Raw genomic sequence first — 13700 nt, 5'->3', positions numbered from 1 at the left:
ATCATGCTGCACATGTGGGCAGGCCCTGTTAAGCATGCCAGAGAGCAGAACACGAGGTATGGCTGAGTTCCTTCAGTTGTTCTATCTTCAGCCAATGGTACTAATTAGAAGAAGATGATGAGTGTCTTGATGACCCTTAACTGAACTGCAACCAAGATGGCCTTCGCTGCTGCCTAACTCTTTAACATGGGCAAAGAAAACCTTACAACTGCAAATCTAGACTTTAGGGTTCTGGCCTCTTCGGCTAGTACTTTACCTTCATTGTCATTCTGGCCACTCTCAGTGACTACTTGCCTTTAAACTTCCTATTTTAAAGTCATTACATAACTAGGGTACTCTCCAGTGTGCCCAGCCTTCCTTGGGTGAAGCCTACAGACGTTTACATTGTGCTGGACAGCTTTAGTTGTCAACTTGACACACCTGGGTAGAGGAAGCTACAACTGGGGAACTGCCTCCATTGGACTGGATTGTGGCCACGTCTGTGGGGTGTCTTCTTGATTGTTGAGTGATGTGGGAGGGCCCAGCCCATTGTAGGGTGGTGCCACCCCTGGGCAGGTGGGCCTGTGTTTATAAGAAAGGCTGAGCAGGACCAGGGGAGCAAGCCAGTAAGCAGCACTCCTCCACGGTGCTCCAGCTCCAGCCTCTGGGATTTTGCCCAAAGTTCCTACCTTAGGCTCCCTCAGTGATGAACTGTGACCTCAGAGATGTAAGCTAAATAAACTCTTTCCTCCCCAAGTTGGTATTTGTCTGAGTGTTTTGTCACAGCAGTGGAGAAAAGCTAGAATATGCATTTTCACTCATATCTGAATATGAGCCAAACACTGCCTAGATGTAGGGCTCCCAGGACAGCCTGGTTGGGGACAGTTACCTGCGCTCCAGAGAGGACGGACACTGCAGGGTAACTTGCCCCTGCCCCTTCAGCTTCTTTCCCTCCTATGATGCCAAGGCCAAGGTCACCAGATGCATCTCTCCCCCACACAACTCCTAATGAGCTTACGGGGGCAGGGAGGGGGAGGCAGGAGGACTGACTGCTTGCCTCAACTCACCTAGATGAAGAACGAATGAGTGGAAGAAACAAACACAAGTGCTCAGTCAGTGTAAACAGTGGCACCCGAACTCCACCCTAAAGCCGAGAACCCCAGCTCTTCCCAATGGGTGACCCAGTTTCCATGCCAAGGATCTGTGGACAGATGTGTGGAAGACATTAACCATACACATCCAAGGCTCTGTCAGCTTGGCCTGTTTGTCCCAGGAGTTCAAAGGGTAGTGGTTAAATGGCTAAGTTACCCAGGTTCTCTTTCTAGTTAGCCGGGAAAACCCCATCTGCAGGCAACAGAAAGCCTTCTTGTGGCCTCAAGAGTGTCCTTCTTCTTGCAGGTGACTGGCTGCCACACATAATTTCACCATGGTCACCACTTCCCTCAAAGATAACAACATCTTATTATTATTATTATTATTATTACTATTTTATGTATATGAGTGTATTGCCTGCATGTATGTAAGTGCACCTATGTCATGCAATGCCCTTGGAGATCAGAAGGGGGCATTGAATTCCTCTGGAACTGGAGTTAGGCATGTTTTTTAGCCTCCATGTGGGTGCTGGGAATTGAACCTGGGTTCTCTGCAAGAGCAGCCAGCGTTTTTAATCACTAAACCATCTCTCCAGTCCAATGTAAGGTAGCAACATCTTGCTTTTTCCTTTTGTGCTGTATGACACAGTAAACAGCGTAAGTAGAGAGGAGCAGCACCCTCTCTGTGCAGTCATTACTCAGGTTGCATCTGAGACTCCCCATCACACAAGTATACGGACCCCCTTTCATGTCTGTGCCATGGCCTGTCAAGTTGGTGGCCCAGCACTCAGCAGAATGACAGTCTCCTCCAACCCCTTCACCTCATGCCTCTTGGCCAAATATAGAAACCAATTTATTTCCCTAAAGCTCAGAGTGGCCACCCTTCCCCTAACTCAGCTCTGAGTCATAAGAGTTTTGGAGGTCACCTAGCAAGCTAATGTCACCATATGGAGGCAGGTCTAGCATGGCACCAACCAAATGGCCACAAGAGGACTCACTGTGCTCCATACCCTGCAGGCGGCCCTTGTGCTCACACCCATCTCCAACCCCTCTGTGCCATGTGCCTGGCTTTTTGGCAGGACCCTATCTGGGGAAGGGAATCTAGACAAAAATGATATTGACCATGCCCTGTGGGAGAATAGACATCTAATGCATCTCTTAAACTTCACAGCTACACCAAGAAGTGAGGAGGGATCCACCACCTGCTTAACAAGTAAGAACACTGAGACCTCGCCAAGTAAAACAGAGTCCACAGCTGGTACAGTCAGCATGGGGTATATAGTTCAACCACAGCTGAGCTATAACTTCAAAACCTAGGCACTAAAAGGTTGACTCCAACATGGGCACATGGAATACAAAAGGAAGCAAGTGAAATCCCTTCCTTGCCTTCATTGGAGCAATCAGTCTATCAGAGAAACCAAGATGGCAGGTATTTTGGAACTGTTAACCCCTCACATCTCTGTACTACTGTGAACTTTCTAAGAAATTTGACATAGTTAGCTCTTATTTCCAGAATCTACCATAAGGATTAGACAAGCTCCATAAGGACGTTTCAACAGTGTAAAACTGTGACTAGGCAGAAATATTCATATGTCAGAAATCTGCAAATCACCAACTTCTATATCCAGTTTTAAAAAGACAAAATGTTTTAAGATTTTATTTACTTTTACTTTGTGTTTGAGTGTATTGTCTACATGCATGTAAGTGCACCAGATGCATGCAACGCCCATTGAGGCCAGAAGGGGGTGTTGGATCCCCTGGCACTAGAGTTACAGCTAGTTGTTAGTTGCCTGTGGAGGTTGGGATCTAAGCCCGGGTCCTCTGCAAGAGCAGCCAGTGTTGTTAATTGCTGAGCCATCTCTCCAGTTCAGAAAGCAAAGACATTTTATGGAACTGCTATACTGTCATAGAAAGGTTCAAGAAAAGACATCAGCATCCTTCTGGGCAAGTGAAAAAGATGGAACCAGTTCTAGAAGCCCATACACTCCTGTCCAGACCCTGACCTCCTAACACCAGTTGGCATCCGTGCAGGTTTCTGGTGAGTGAGGCAGGAAGGACAGTTGGGTTCTGATGAATATCCATGAGGTGGGGTCTTCCATACCTCTTCCAGCGAGAAGGCCTCATTCTCTCATCTGCAAATGTGGCTAAGGGTGCCACTTTGCAGAGCTATAAAGGGTGCTCATCATTTTGTTCAGCACGGGCATTCAGTACCTAGCATGTGCCACAGACTCTTTTGGACTCTAGAAATAGAATGGTAACTCGAAGAGAGATAGTAAGCCAGACTAAATAAGTGGAATAAAATTATGTGATAGAGTGGCTGGGTCATGGGCTTCACAGGGGATGTGCAAGGGTTAGGGGTTGCTTTGGAGCAACTGGTCTGAAAAGCTGATTCTGAGGAAGCAGCATTTAAGTGTAGACACAAAGAAGCAAGCTAGCTAGACATGGAAAACTTTGAGTATAAATGCTCAAAGGGGGTGTCCTACTTAGCTTTGACTGTCAGCTTGAAATAGTCTAAAGTCACCTGAGAAGGGAGTCTCAGATGAGGGATTTCCCAGATCAGATTTGTCTGTAGACACGTCTATCAGGGATTGTTTTGATTATTAACTGATGTAGGAGGACCCAGCTCACTGAGTGACACCATTCCCTGGGCAGGTGGGCACGGGCTGTATAAGAAAGCTACCAAGCACGAGCCTGCAAGTGAACCCTCAGGCAGCATTCCTCCATGGTTTCTGCTTCAAGATCCTGCTTGAGTTCCTGTCCTGACTTCCCTCAGTGATAATGGTGTTTGTCACAGCAACAGACAAGAAACAAGAAGAAGGGTAAAAAGTCAGTTAAGTGTGAGAGGCTAAACAAAGGCCACAAGCTGTAGCAGTGTGAGAGAAAACTGGTCTGCAGTCTGGCTTCAGCAAATGGTCACTGACTGAGGCTGCCATTATTCCTGGTACAATAGCCAACTAAAAACACATCCATGAACATTCTGGAAGGCATCAGGGTCCAACAGCACCATCCCCCAAGTCCTCAGAAACCCATTATAAGCTTTGTAAAGCGAACTTCAAATGTCATCTGCAGCAATGATAGAACCTACTAGAGGATTGAGTCTGTGGGGATCTGGAAGGCAGGGAGACTGATAACTCTCCTACTGAAAAGACAGTGCCCAAAGGTCTTCTCTGTACCTTCAACCTCGCTTTTGATATGACAGTAACCTCCTGATTAGACAGGAAAAAGCAGAAAGAGGAGGAATTAAAGGCAGATCCTGGTCTTCTCACAAGAAGCCACCCAGGAACTTTCCTTAGACAGGGTCAGGGAGAGTGTTTTATATGCAGGAAGCTCCTCTGCACAACCCAGCTGCCATAGGCAACAGCAAGTCGTACTCAACCTCACTTGAACAAAACATACAACTACTAGACTGTGAAGAAATGACATGGTCAGGACTGGATATGCAATTGGTGTGGCCAATGCAAAATGAAAATGCAGGGCCCCTTGTTGAGAAAAGAAAAAAAAATGAGTAATTTCAACATGGTGACAGTGGAAAATTAAGACCCTGTGCAACTGCCCAGGTTACACATCCATGAAGCCAGTCACAGCTCCAATGAACCAAAATAAAATTTTAAAAAACTCAGTGTGTTTAAAATCCATCACCCGCAGAATGGGAGTCACGGAGAAATCAGACAAGTGCTGGACCTGAGCTCATTACACCGGCCAGTCCTGGCATCATATCCTGCCCTGGGCTGTATGTAGCCTTCCTGAGTCTGTTGCAAGACATCAAAAAAGAGAAGTGAGGCATGCTGGGGACAGGGTGGCACCATACGTCAGAAGGGAGTGCTATTATTCACTAAGACTGGCAGAGCTCTGGGATTTATGAAAAACACTGACATTCCCCAGCAATTAAGTCAAATTAACAATTCAAACAAAACAGCTAATTTTAGCTATGTGTAACAATTTTGCCTCAAAAGAACATTCCTGCCTATTCGAGGAGTGCCACACAGGAAAGATAAAGGCCGGAAATCAAACCACTCTGACACAAGCCTTCCACCCAGGCTGGCACCAGATTACTTCTGTTTTCCTCCAGAAGACAAGATCCTGGAGGCTTCTGATTCCCAGCAGCTGAGTGGTCTGCCCCTCACTACTCCCAGTGACTAGAGAACCAACAACCACCACCCTGCTGGTGTGGAAACCGAAGCCTTGAAGCTTCTGCAATGAACTAGTCCATAGCCCCAGGCTTCCTCTCTATAAAATAGGAGAAACAATCCCTGTTCCAGCCAGGAGGGTTGGCATGCCTCTAATCCTAGGACCCAAGGCTGAGGAGCATATGTTTGAGGCTGGGCTACGTAGCCAGTTCCACACAGTCTTGGGCTACATAGCAAGATCCAGTCTCAAAAACACCAATGTTAGGGTCCGTGACTCGATGGGTCCCCTCCAGGTAACAAATACACGGGATTGGAGATGTAAAAATCAAGCAGAGTCTTTACTTTCCAGCTAGCTGGGGTCGACCGGCTTCCCAAGACATGCAAGTCTGGTCAGAACGATCGACCCCCATTCAGTTTCAGGTACAGATTATATAGGCCCACATAGTCATTACACAAAAAGCATTCCTCAGCATACACTTTGTTCAAACATCTTCTAAAAGCTATAGTTTCGGTTAAACATCTTTTCCAGGAAGGGTAGATCTGGTGTAAGCCTGGCGCAACCTCCCTCTTTTGTTCCTTATCAGTTATCTGGTGTGTGCAAACAGGCCTACAGGACACATTGTAAATCAACTGAGTCTGGGGTCCAGGGTCCAGGAAGGAGGTTTACAGCACTTCAATTCTTAGCATTTCAACTAGGTTAATCATCCATGTGTGGTAGATACAATCAGGCAGAACAGGCAAGCTTAGCAAGTAAATCTAAATCAACATTTTAAACAGAGTTTTCTATCAAAATGCAGAGTTCTTACAGCATTCACAAGGTATTTCAATTTTTTTTTTCTTTTTCTTTTTCTTTTTTTTCCCAACAACCAACAGCTGGGTTTGCAGTTCAGTGGGAGAGTATATGCCTTGTATATGCATATGCAAAAGCCCTGAGTTCCAGCCTAGCACTACACACACACACACACACACACACACACACACACACACACACACAAAACCTATTTTTCCTGCTTCCCTGAAAATTCCAAATATTAATATTTATTACCCTGTGTGTCTACGCTGAGGACAAGTCACCAGATCCATTCAGCAGATTCGGGGCTACAAAGATGACTGAGGTGGGCCCCTGTGCATGTCCAGTAAGGAAAACAAACATTTAACCCAGTGGTTGGCAAGAAGGACCCAAGGGCCCAGCCCAGCCTGCTGCCAGTTTTTGTACATCTCACAAGATAAGAATAATCTTCATGTTTTTACATGGTTTGGGGAAAATGAGTAACATTTTCTAATTTAGGAGCAATAAAGTCTGAATGTGAGCGCTGACTAATAGTTTATGGGAGCACTGCCAGGCTCACACATTCCCTGTCTGTGTTTCCTGCTATGAACATTCGATTGAGCACTTTCAACAGAGACTAAAATATTGCTCTCTGGTGGCAATCAAAGGATTGCCGACCCCTGATTTAAACAGACAAAGCAGCAAGAGCTGTAATGGATAGACCAGCAGTGCTTATGGAACAGGAAAGAACAGGCTCTCTACTTAGTACAGTCAAAGCTTTCCTAGAAGAGTGCCATGCTCTCTAGACCGTGATGCTCAGCTCTGAGTCTTGAAGAAGTCACCTCAGACTGTTTCCTCACCAGGAGAAAGAGCTGGGCCTATACAAGCTGGTATTTCCTTTGATACTACACATACCTGGTACTAGGTATAGAGCACAAACTAAGTATCCACAGCAGGTCATGGCTTCCAGCACCCCAACATGCCCAGCTGAAGTGGCTCCTAAAGATATTAATTAGGGAACTGGAGCAAGGACCAGTTTGGAATCCTGTATCCAAGGCACACTTCCTCCCACCAGGCCCCAGAGAGAACTGCATCTGACCCGGAGCCCCGAGGCGAGGTGGCCTCCCCTTCTTTTGCACCAGTAGGTCCTGAATAATTTAGCACCTACAGCAGCAGTGCCTGCTGCCTCTCCCCTCAGGCCTGCTTCCATGCTGGACCACAGAGTGAGGCCCCTCTCTCCTCCAAGTCCCTCCCTCTCCTTTGAACTAAATGCTCTGGGAATTTCTCACTAGTGTGCAGAAGAGTTGGGCCTGGAGACATGGTCTGGAACTTGCTTGGCTGCTAAAAATAACTGTGTGACTTGGACAAGCCATTTCCTTTCTTCTCACTGAAGAGCGATGTCATCCCCTGAAGGAGATGGCATCTGGGGTCTCCCAGACCTCCCCCAAGATGCCAGCTAGCTAGCTCAGTGGTGCACCTGGAATCCCCTCTACAAGAGGTTGAGGCAGGAGGGTGCTTGTGTCTCAAAAATAAATAAAAGTCATATCTTATTTTTTTAAGTGAGGTTGTCACCTAGTCTAATTCAAGCTGTTTATTCAGCAGATGAAAAACGAAAGAAACTCAGACGAGTGAATGATTTTTTTTTTCAGTCTTTTTGAAACAGGGTCTCCCTATAGCCCTAGCTGTCCTGGAACTCACTATATAGACCAGGCTGGCCTTGAACTCACAGAGATTCGCCTGCCTCTGCCTCCCAAGTGCTAGGACTATAGGCGTGTGCCACCGTGTCCAGCGTGAATGATTTTTTCCAAGGTTATTTGGCCACTGACTAAGAGGCTGTCAGGACCAGTGTCTTTAGTTTCTAACATTCCAATTCTAAGCCACTATCCTTATGCCGTGTGTATCTAAACATGTCTCTGATCATATCTTTCTCTGTTTCCCCCTTCCCTTCTCTTTCTGCACACACACACACACACACACACACACACACACACACAAACTAGCACACCTGTATCCATATCCATGTTTAGCTTTGCACCTGTATCTAATGTTGGCTCTTTTTGAGAAAATATATCCCCAAGTGTTTGGAAGGCTAATATGGGTGGAAATGCCATTTATCTATCAGCCAAGGGAGCTGATACAGAGCTCACATTAAGGTCTAGGCATTATGCTAACTTTTAAAACAATGTTCACGGGTCAGGATGATAACTCAGTCAATAAAGTATTTGCTCCACAAGCATGAGGACCTGAGTTCAGATCCCTAGCACCCACACAAAAATCTTGGTGCAGTAGTGTCTGTCTGTAAGTCCAATACTGATGAAGAGACGGGCAAATCCCTAGAGCTCAAAAGCCAGACAGTTTAGCTGAACTGGTGAGCTTCATGTTCAGAGAGGGGCCCTGTATCAAATAAATAAATAAATAAATAAATAAATAAATAAATAAATAAATAAATAAAGTGGAGAGCAACCGAGGACTCCTGAGGTCACCTCTGGTTTCCACATGCACACACACTGGAACTCACATACCATACTGGCATTAAAAATGTCTAGACATTCTTCACCTCATCTCTCCCCGTTTGGGATCTATATCTTGTTCATTTTGTCATTTTACAACCAGGCAGCTGGATGAACTCCAGCTTAGGCTCTGATAGCTGTTACTTGACCTTCATGAGCCCCTTGAGCTTTACCTGTAAAATAAGTTACCCCATGCACCAGCCAGACTAGGATGGGGGGTCAGGAGGGCTTGAGAGATGGTATGTGATAGGTAAAAAAAGTACTTCCTATGTTCCCTACAGAAACCTCTCCTGTAGAAGAAACATCAGACACAGTGGGCTGGACCTGGTTGTTTTCCTGCTGGATGCAGGGTAGGTAGGCAGTTGATAGATGAGGAAAGCAGGAAATGGCAGGAACTCCAATCTACAGGTCCTACACATGCCAGCAAGTGCTAGTCATAAACCACCTAGTGCTGGTCATAAACCACCAAGTGCTGGTCATAAACCAGGACTTTAGGCCACGATTTTACCACTAGCAGCACGTGGTACGAAGTGCACTTTGTCTTCCTGAGCCTTAGTCTCCTTTCTTTGGAAAATAAACATGTTCCCCATGCCCTCTCCCTGCAGGGTTGCTGTGAAGATGGGTGATGACATGGTCCCCATGAAGGCACATGGGAACCAACAAGCTGTGCTTGAGGCTTCTGCCTATGGTGCAGCCTGCTGCTCAGGGCTGCCTGAAGCTGCGTTATTCAGGGGCTCATCTTCCAGTAACATATCTACAAAGGATTCTAGGTCAGTGGCAAGCACCCCCAGCTATCACCCTCCCAAACAATCTGTCTTTCCCCCACCCTTGCAGAGCAGCCACTGGAGAAAATGCAAAAGAATTTCAGCACTGAGGCAGCAATGTACTTCAGCATGGTGTAGATGGTCCCTGGGTCGGAGACTGAAATAAAGTTCAGGGTGGAGTGTAGTTGTGCATGCCTGTAATCCCAGCACTAGGGAGGCTGACCGAAGAGGACTGAGCTCAAGGTCAGCCTGTGCCGCACTGACAGTCCCTCTCGCAAATATCCAAGACCCGGAGATGTAGTTCAGTAATAGAATGCTGCCCTAGCAAGTGCAAGGCCCTGGGTTCTAACTACAGCATTATAAAGACAAACAAACAAATAAACGTCAACAGCAACCCCCCAGAATACCAGAGAAACTTAGTTTACAAAAAAATCTAGAATTTGCCAAAAGTATCAAATTCACCTCCTCTCCAGTTTGGATGTTGAATGTTCCCAGAGGCGTGGTCCCCAGGGTGGCACTACTGGACATAAAGAACCCGCAGGAGGTGGAGCCTCAGGTCTTTGGTGACACACCCTTAAGAGGCATTTTGGGACCCTAGTCCATATATTCTATCTCCTCTGCTTCCTAGTTAAGATGTAAGCTCAGTCATGGCCATGTGACCAGGGGCTTAAAAGCAGTATGTCTGCCTGATCATAGTCCGAAGGCTCCAAAACTGTGAGTCAGAATAAACCTTTTCTCTTTATAAGTCAATTATCTCAGATATCTTGTTACAGTAACACAAATCCAATAAAACCTCTAAAAGTCAGGCTTTTAAGAATGCAAGGCCTAACTGGCAGATGATATCATATGCTCCACAGAATGGCCAAATCTACCTTCTAGGAAAAAAAAGTTAACCAGGGCTTCTCAGTCCTTTCCCCTAGGCAGTCAGGACCTCTTGCACTCCTCCGGATTCCATAAGAGGTATACTTCTACTTGCGCCCTTGAAAGCAGGTCAGAAACAGCTAGCATGCCACAGAGCCAGGGACCATGCACTGCAAATCAAGGACAGTCAGCCTCCTGCACCCCACCTAGTGCTGTTGTTCTATCAGAGGTTACTCTGTCAAAATAGAAGAAGGAACCTCATCTGTACACCTTTAAATAAGGTATACAGAGTCACAGGATGCATAATCACATAGGTTCTATGGCAGACAGTCTTCCAAGCACTCAATCTGCCAACCGAGAGTGCAGATAGCCTTCTAGCAGCTGTGTGGCCTCAGACGCCCTGCTGGTATACCCTCCCTTCCTTACCTGACCACAGCCCTGAGGACCGAGACACGGAATGCAGCACAGATGTGCAGAACCAGAGCCCGACTAGGGTACTGTTTTACACATTTGTTAATAACCATATTCCTTGGACTTTGATGCAGGGCAGCAGGAAGGAAGCTGGTGCAGAAGAAGAGCATCTCTCATGAGGTGCCACTCCAGGGGCACAGGAGAGCCATGACACAAAGCTCACAAGTGACCTGTAAGCTGTGGGGAAGAATGTGATCCTGTCCAAAAGGCCATGGGGAGTAACTGAAGGGCTCAGTGAGGGAAGTGACAATCATAAATTTTGTGTTTTTTTTTAAAGTGACTCTAGCTATAAGAAAAGATACTGGTTTTGGATGGGAAAAACCAGGGAAGCACCTTGGGGGCTGTTGAGGGAATGAAGGCCAGAGTACCGGGTACAGAGTAGAGAAAGACCCACTGCACAGTCATACCCGTCAAAGTTCTTTTAAAAAAACACTATTATTAGGCTGGGCGTGGTGGCAAACGCCTGTAGTCCTAGCACTTGGGAGGCAGGGGCAGGCAGATCTCTGTGAGTTCAAGGCCAGCCTGGTCTACATAGTGAGTTCCAGGACAGCTGGGGCTACAGGGAGACCCTGCTTCAAAAAGCAAAAAAAAAAAAAAAAAAAAAAAAAAAACAAAAACCTTATTATTATTATACTATTATTTGTGTGTGCAAGATGTGGGGGGGTATGTGAGTGTGTGTGTGTGTGTGTGTGCAAGGTGTGTGTGTGTGTGTGTGTGTGAATGTGTGCCACAGAGGGCAAATATGTCCTCTCCTTTCACCTTTATGTGGGTTCTGGGAATTGAACTCATGTCACCAGGCTTGCATGGCAAGTATCATTATCTGTTGAGTCATCATTCCAACCCAATACCTGTCAAAGTTTGTCTAAGTTTTTCCTGAAGAGTCCAGGGTGACTGATTTTCTCATGGACACTAGAGACAACACTTCCCCTATCTGCTTTATGGGGGCAATGCTGTTATCTGGCTTTAAGGTGCTAAAATTAGGGGCTATGCTAGACTCAGTGATAGAGCACTTGGCTAGCATGAGGGAGGCCCTGGATTCCACAGCATTGCAAAAGACAACAGAAAATAGATAGATTTATAAAATTTTATCACACTGCATGTAGTTCCAATGTCCTTCAATGCAGAATGAAATCAAAAGACCATGACATACAAGACAGGAAGAAGACAGTATTAAAAACAACAGCAGCTGCTTCCTTGGGCCTGCAGACCTGGCAGCCTCTCTCCCTGCCAGCTTTTCTCCAGGTCAGTCGTGTGCCTTCTGTGCCTTGACTCCCCCAGCCTCATTCACCCTCCCATCTCCACCACCTGTCTCTCCTCCTAGCCTGGATCCTGTCCCATCCTTGTCTTGGTGCCCCAGGCACCTGAGAACCACCACTGCTTCCTGATCCTTTGCATCCAGACCAACCCAGTTCCTTCTCACAGTCTCAAAGAGCTCTCTGGGCCTGGCCCCACCCTCACCTTTTACTTCCCTGGGTCTACAGGACCTGCCAGCCTCTTTCCTGGATGCCAGGACTGACTTTTGGCTTCCTGATCCTTTGCACCCAGACCAATCCAGTTCCTCAGTGCAGTCCCCAGGGGACCTTGGGGCCTCTTTTGGCCCTCATATCCCTTTGCATCTCTGAGTGTCACAGCTACCAGTTACCCAAGACCAGCATCTTTACTGGGCCAGTCCAACCCCCAAATTCAGGAGGCCAAAATCTTTCCTGGAAGGATCCAGACCTTAGGAGAAAGCCAGAGAGCATCTGATCCTCATCTGACTTGGACCTCTGTGGGAACTCCTGAAGACAAAAGCAATCTGGCCACTCGAATATAAAATCAAAAGAGAGAACTGGAAGCTTAGATGAGGCAGCTTTCCGTGCCCCAAAAATAAACCACAAAGGCACATAAAGTTTACATAAAGAAGCAGACCTAAACTTGAAGACTAGAGTCTCACACAAGAATCAGAAACTACAAAAGAAATTCACATGTCAAAATCACAGAGAAAAAATAAAAACATGAAAAGCCAAAATAACTTATCCCCACCAAGTACCAATAGTCCTCAAGAGGAGTACAGTGAGAACCCCCTAGAGATAATGCAGGACATGGAACACAAAAGAACAATTATAAACATGATCAAAGAAATCAGTGATTTAAAGAACACACAAAGAAATCAAAGAACTGAAGAAAGATAGGGATAAACTTCTGAATGAATTCAAAAAAGTTAGAAATATTCAGTACTCAGGCTGAAATGAAGAAGGAAGTGAAACACTCAGTAAGCCAATTAGAAATGACAGGAGAAAGCTTCACCAACAGGATGAATGAAATGGAAAAAAGAATATCAATATGGGAAGATAAAGTGGACAAATTATACTACTCAAGCAAAGATTATGAAAAATTTAAGAAAACACAAGAATGGAATATGCAAGAATTGTGTGACACCATAAATGGCATGGACCAGATCTTCAACAGAATCATGGAAGAAAATTTCCCCAAATTAAAGAAAGACATGCCCATATAAATACAAGAAGCATATAGAACACCAAACAGACAGGACCAGAAAAGAAACTCTCCATGGCATATCATAGTAAAAACATTAAGTGTATAGAACAAAGAGTGGGTACTGAAAGCTTCTAGAGGAAAAACAATTTACACATAAAAGAAAACCCATCAGAATTACACATGACTTTTCAATGTAAACTATGAAAGCCAGAAGAGTCCAAACCAAAGTATTCCTAGTTCTAAACAACTATGGATGATGATGCTGAGTATTTTATCCAGAAAAACTATCTATCATGTTTCATGCCACAAATAGACTGAAAGAATTCATGTCCACCAAACCAGGCCTACAGGGAATACACGAAGCAATGCAAAGAACTGAAGCTAGGAATGCATATCAAGAAGCTACAAAAAGAGACCAAAGAAAGGCATAGTAACAGAAACACAAAACAGAGCCAAGAACACTAACTCATGAAAATGACAGTAATTAATACACACATTTCAATAATAACTCTAAATATCAATGGCCTCAATTACCCAGTCAATAAACACAGACTAATAGAATGGAAGAAAAGAAAATCCATCTTTTTGTTGTCTTCAAGAAACTCATCTCACCTCCAACAACAGGCACTACCTTAGGGTGAAAGGATGGG

The sequence above is a fragment of the Nannospalax galili genome, unplaced genomic scaffold (genome assembly GCF_000622305.1).
Source record: "Nannospalax galili isolate Female #2095 unplaced genomic scaffold, S.galili_v1.0 scaffold366, whole genome shotgun sequence".
In the NCBI taxonomy this organism is placed as follows: Eukaryota; Metazoa; Chordata; class Mammalia; order Rodentia; family Spalacidae; genus Nannospalax; species Nannospalax galili.
The sequence above is the reverse complement of the archived record's forward strand: the minus strand, read 5'-3'. Positions refer to the sequence as shown.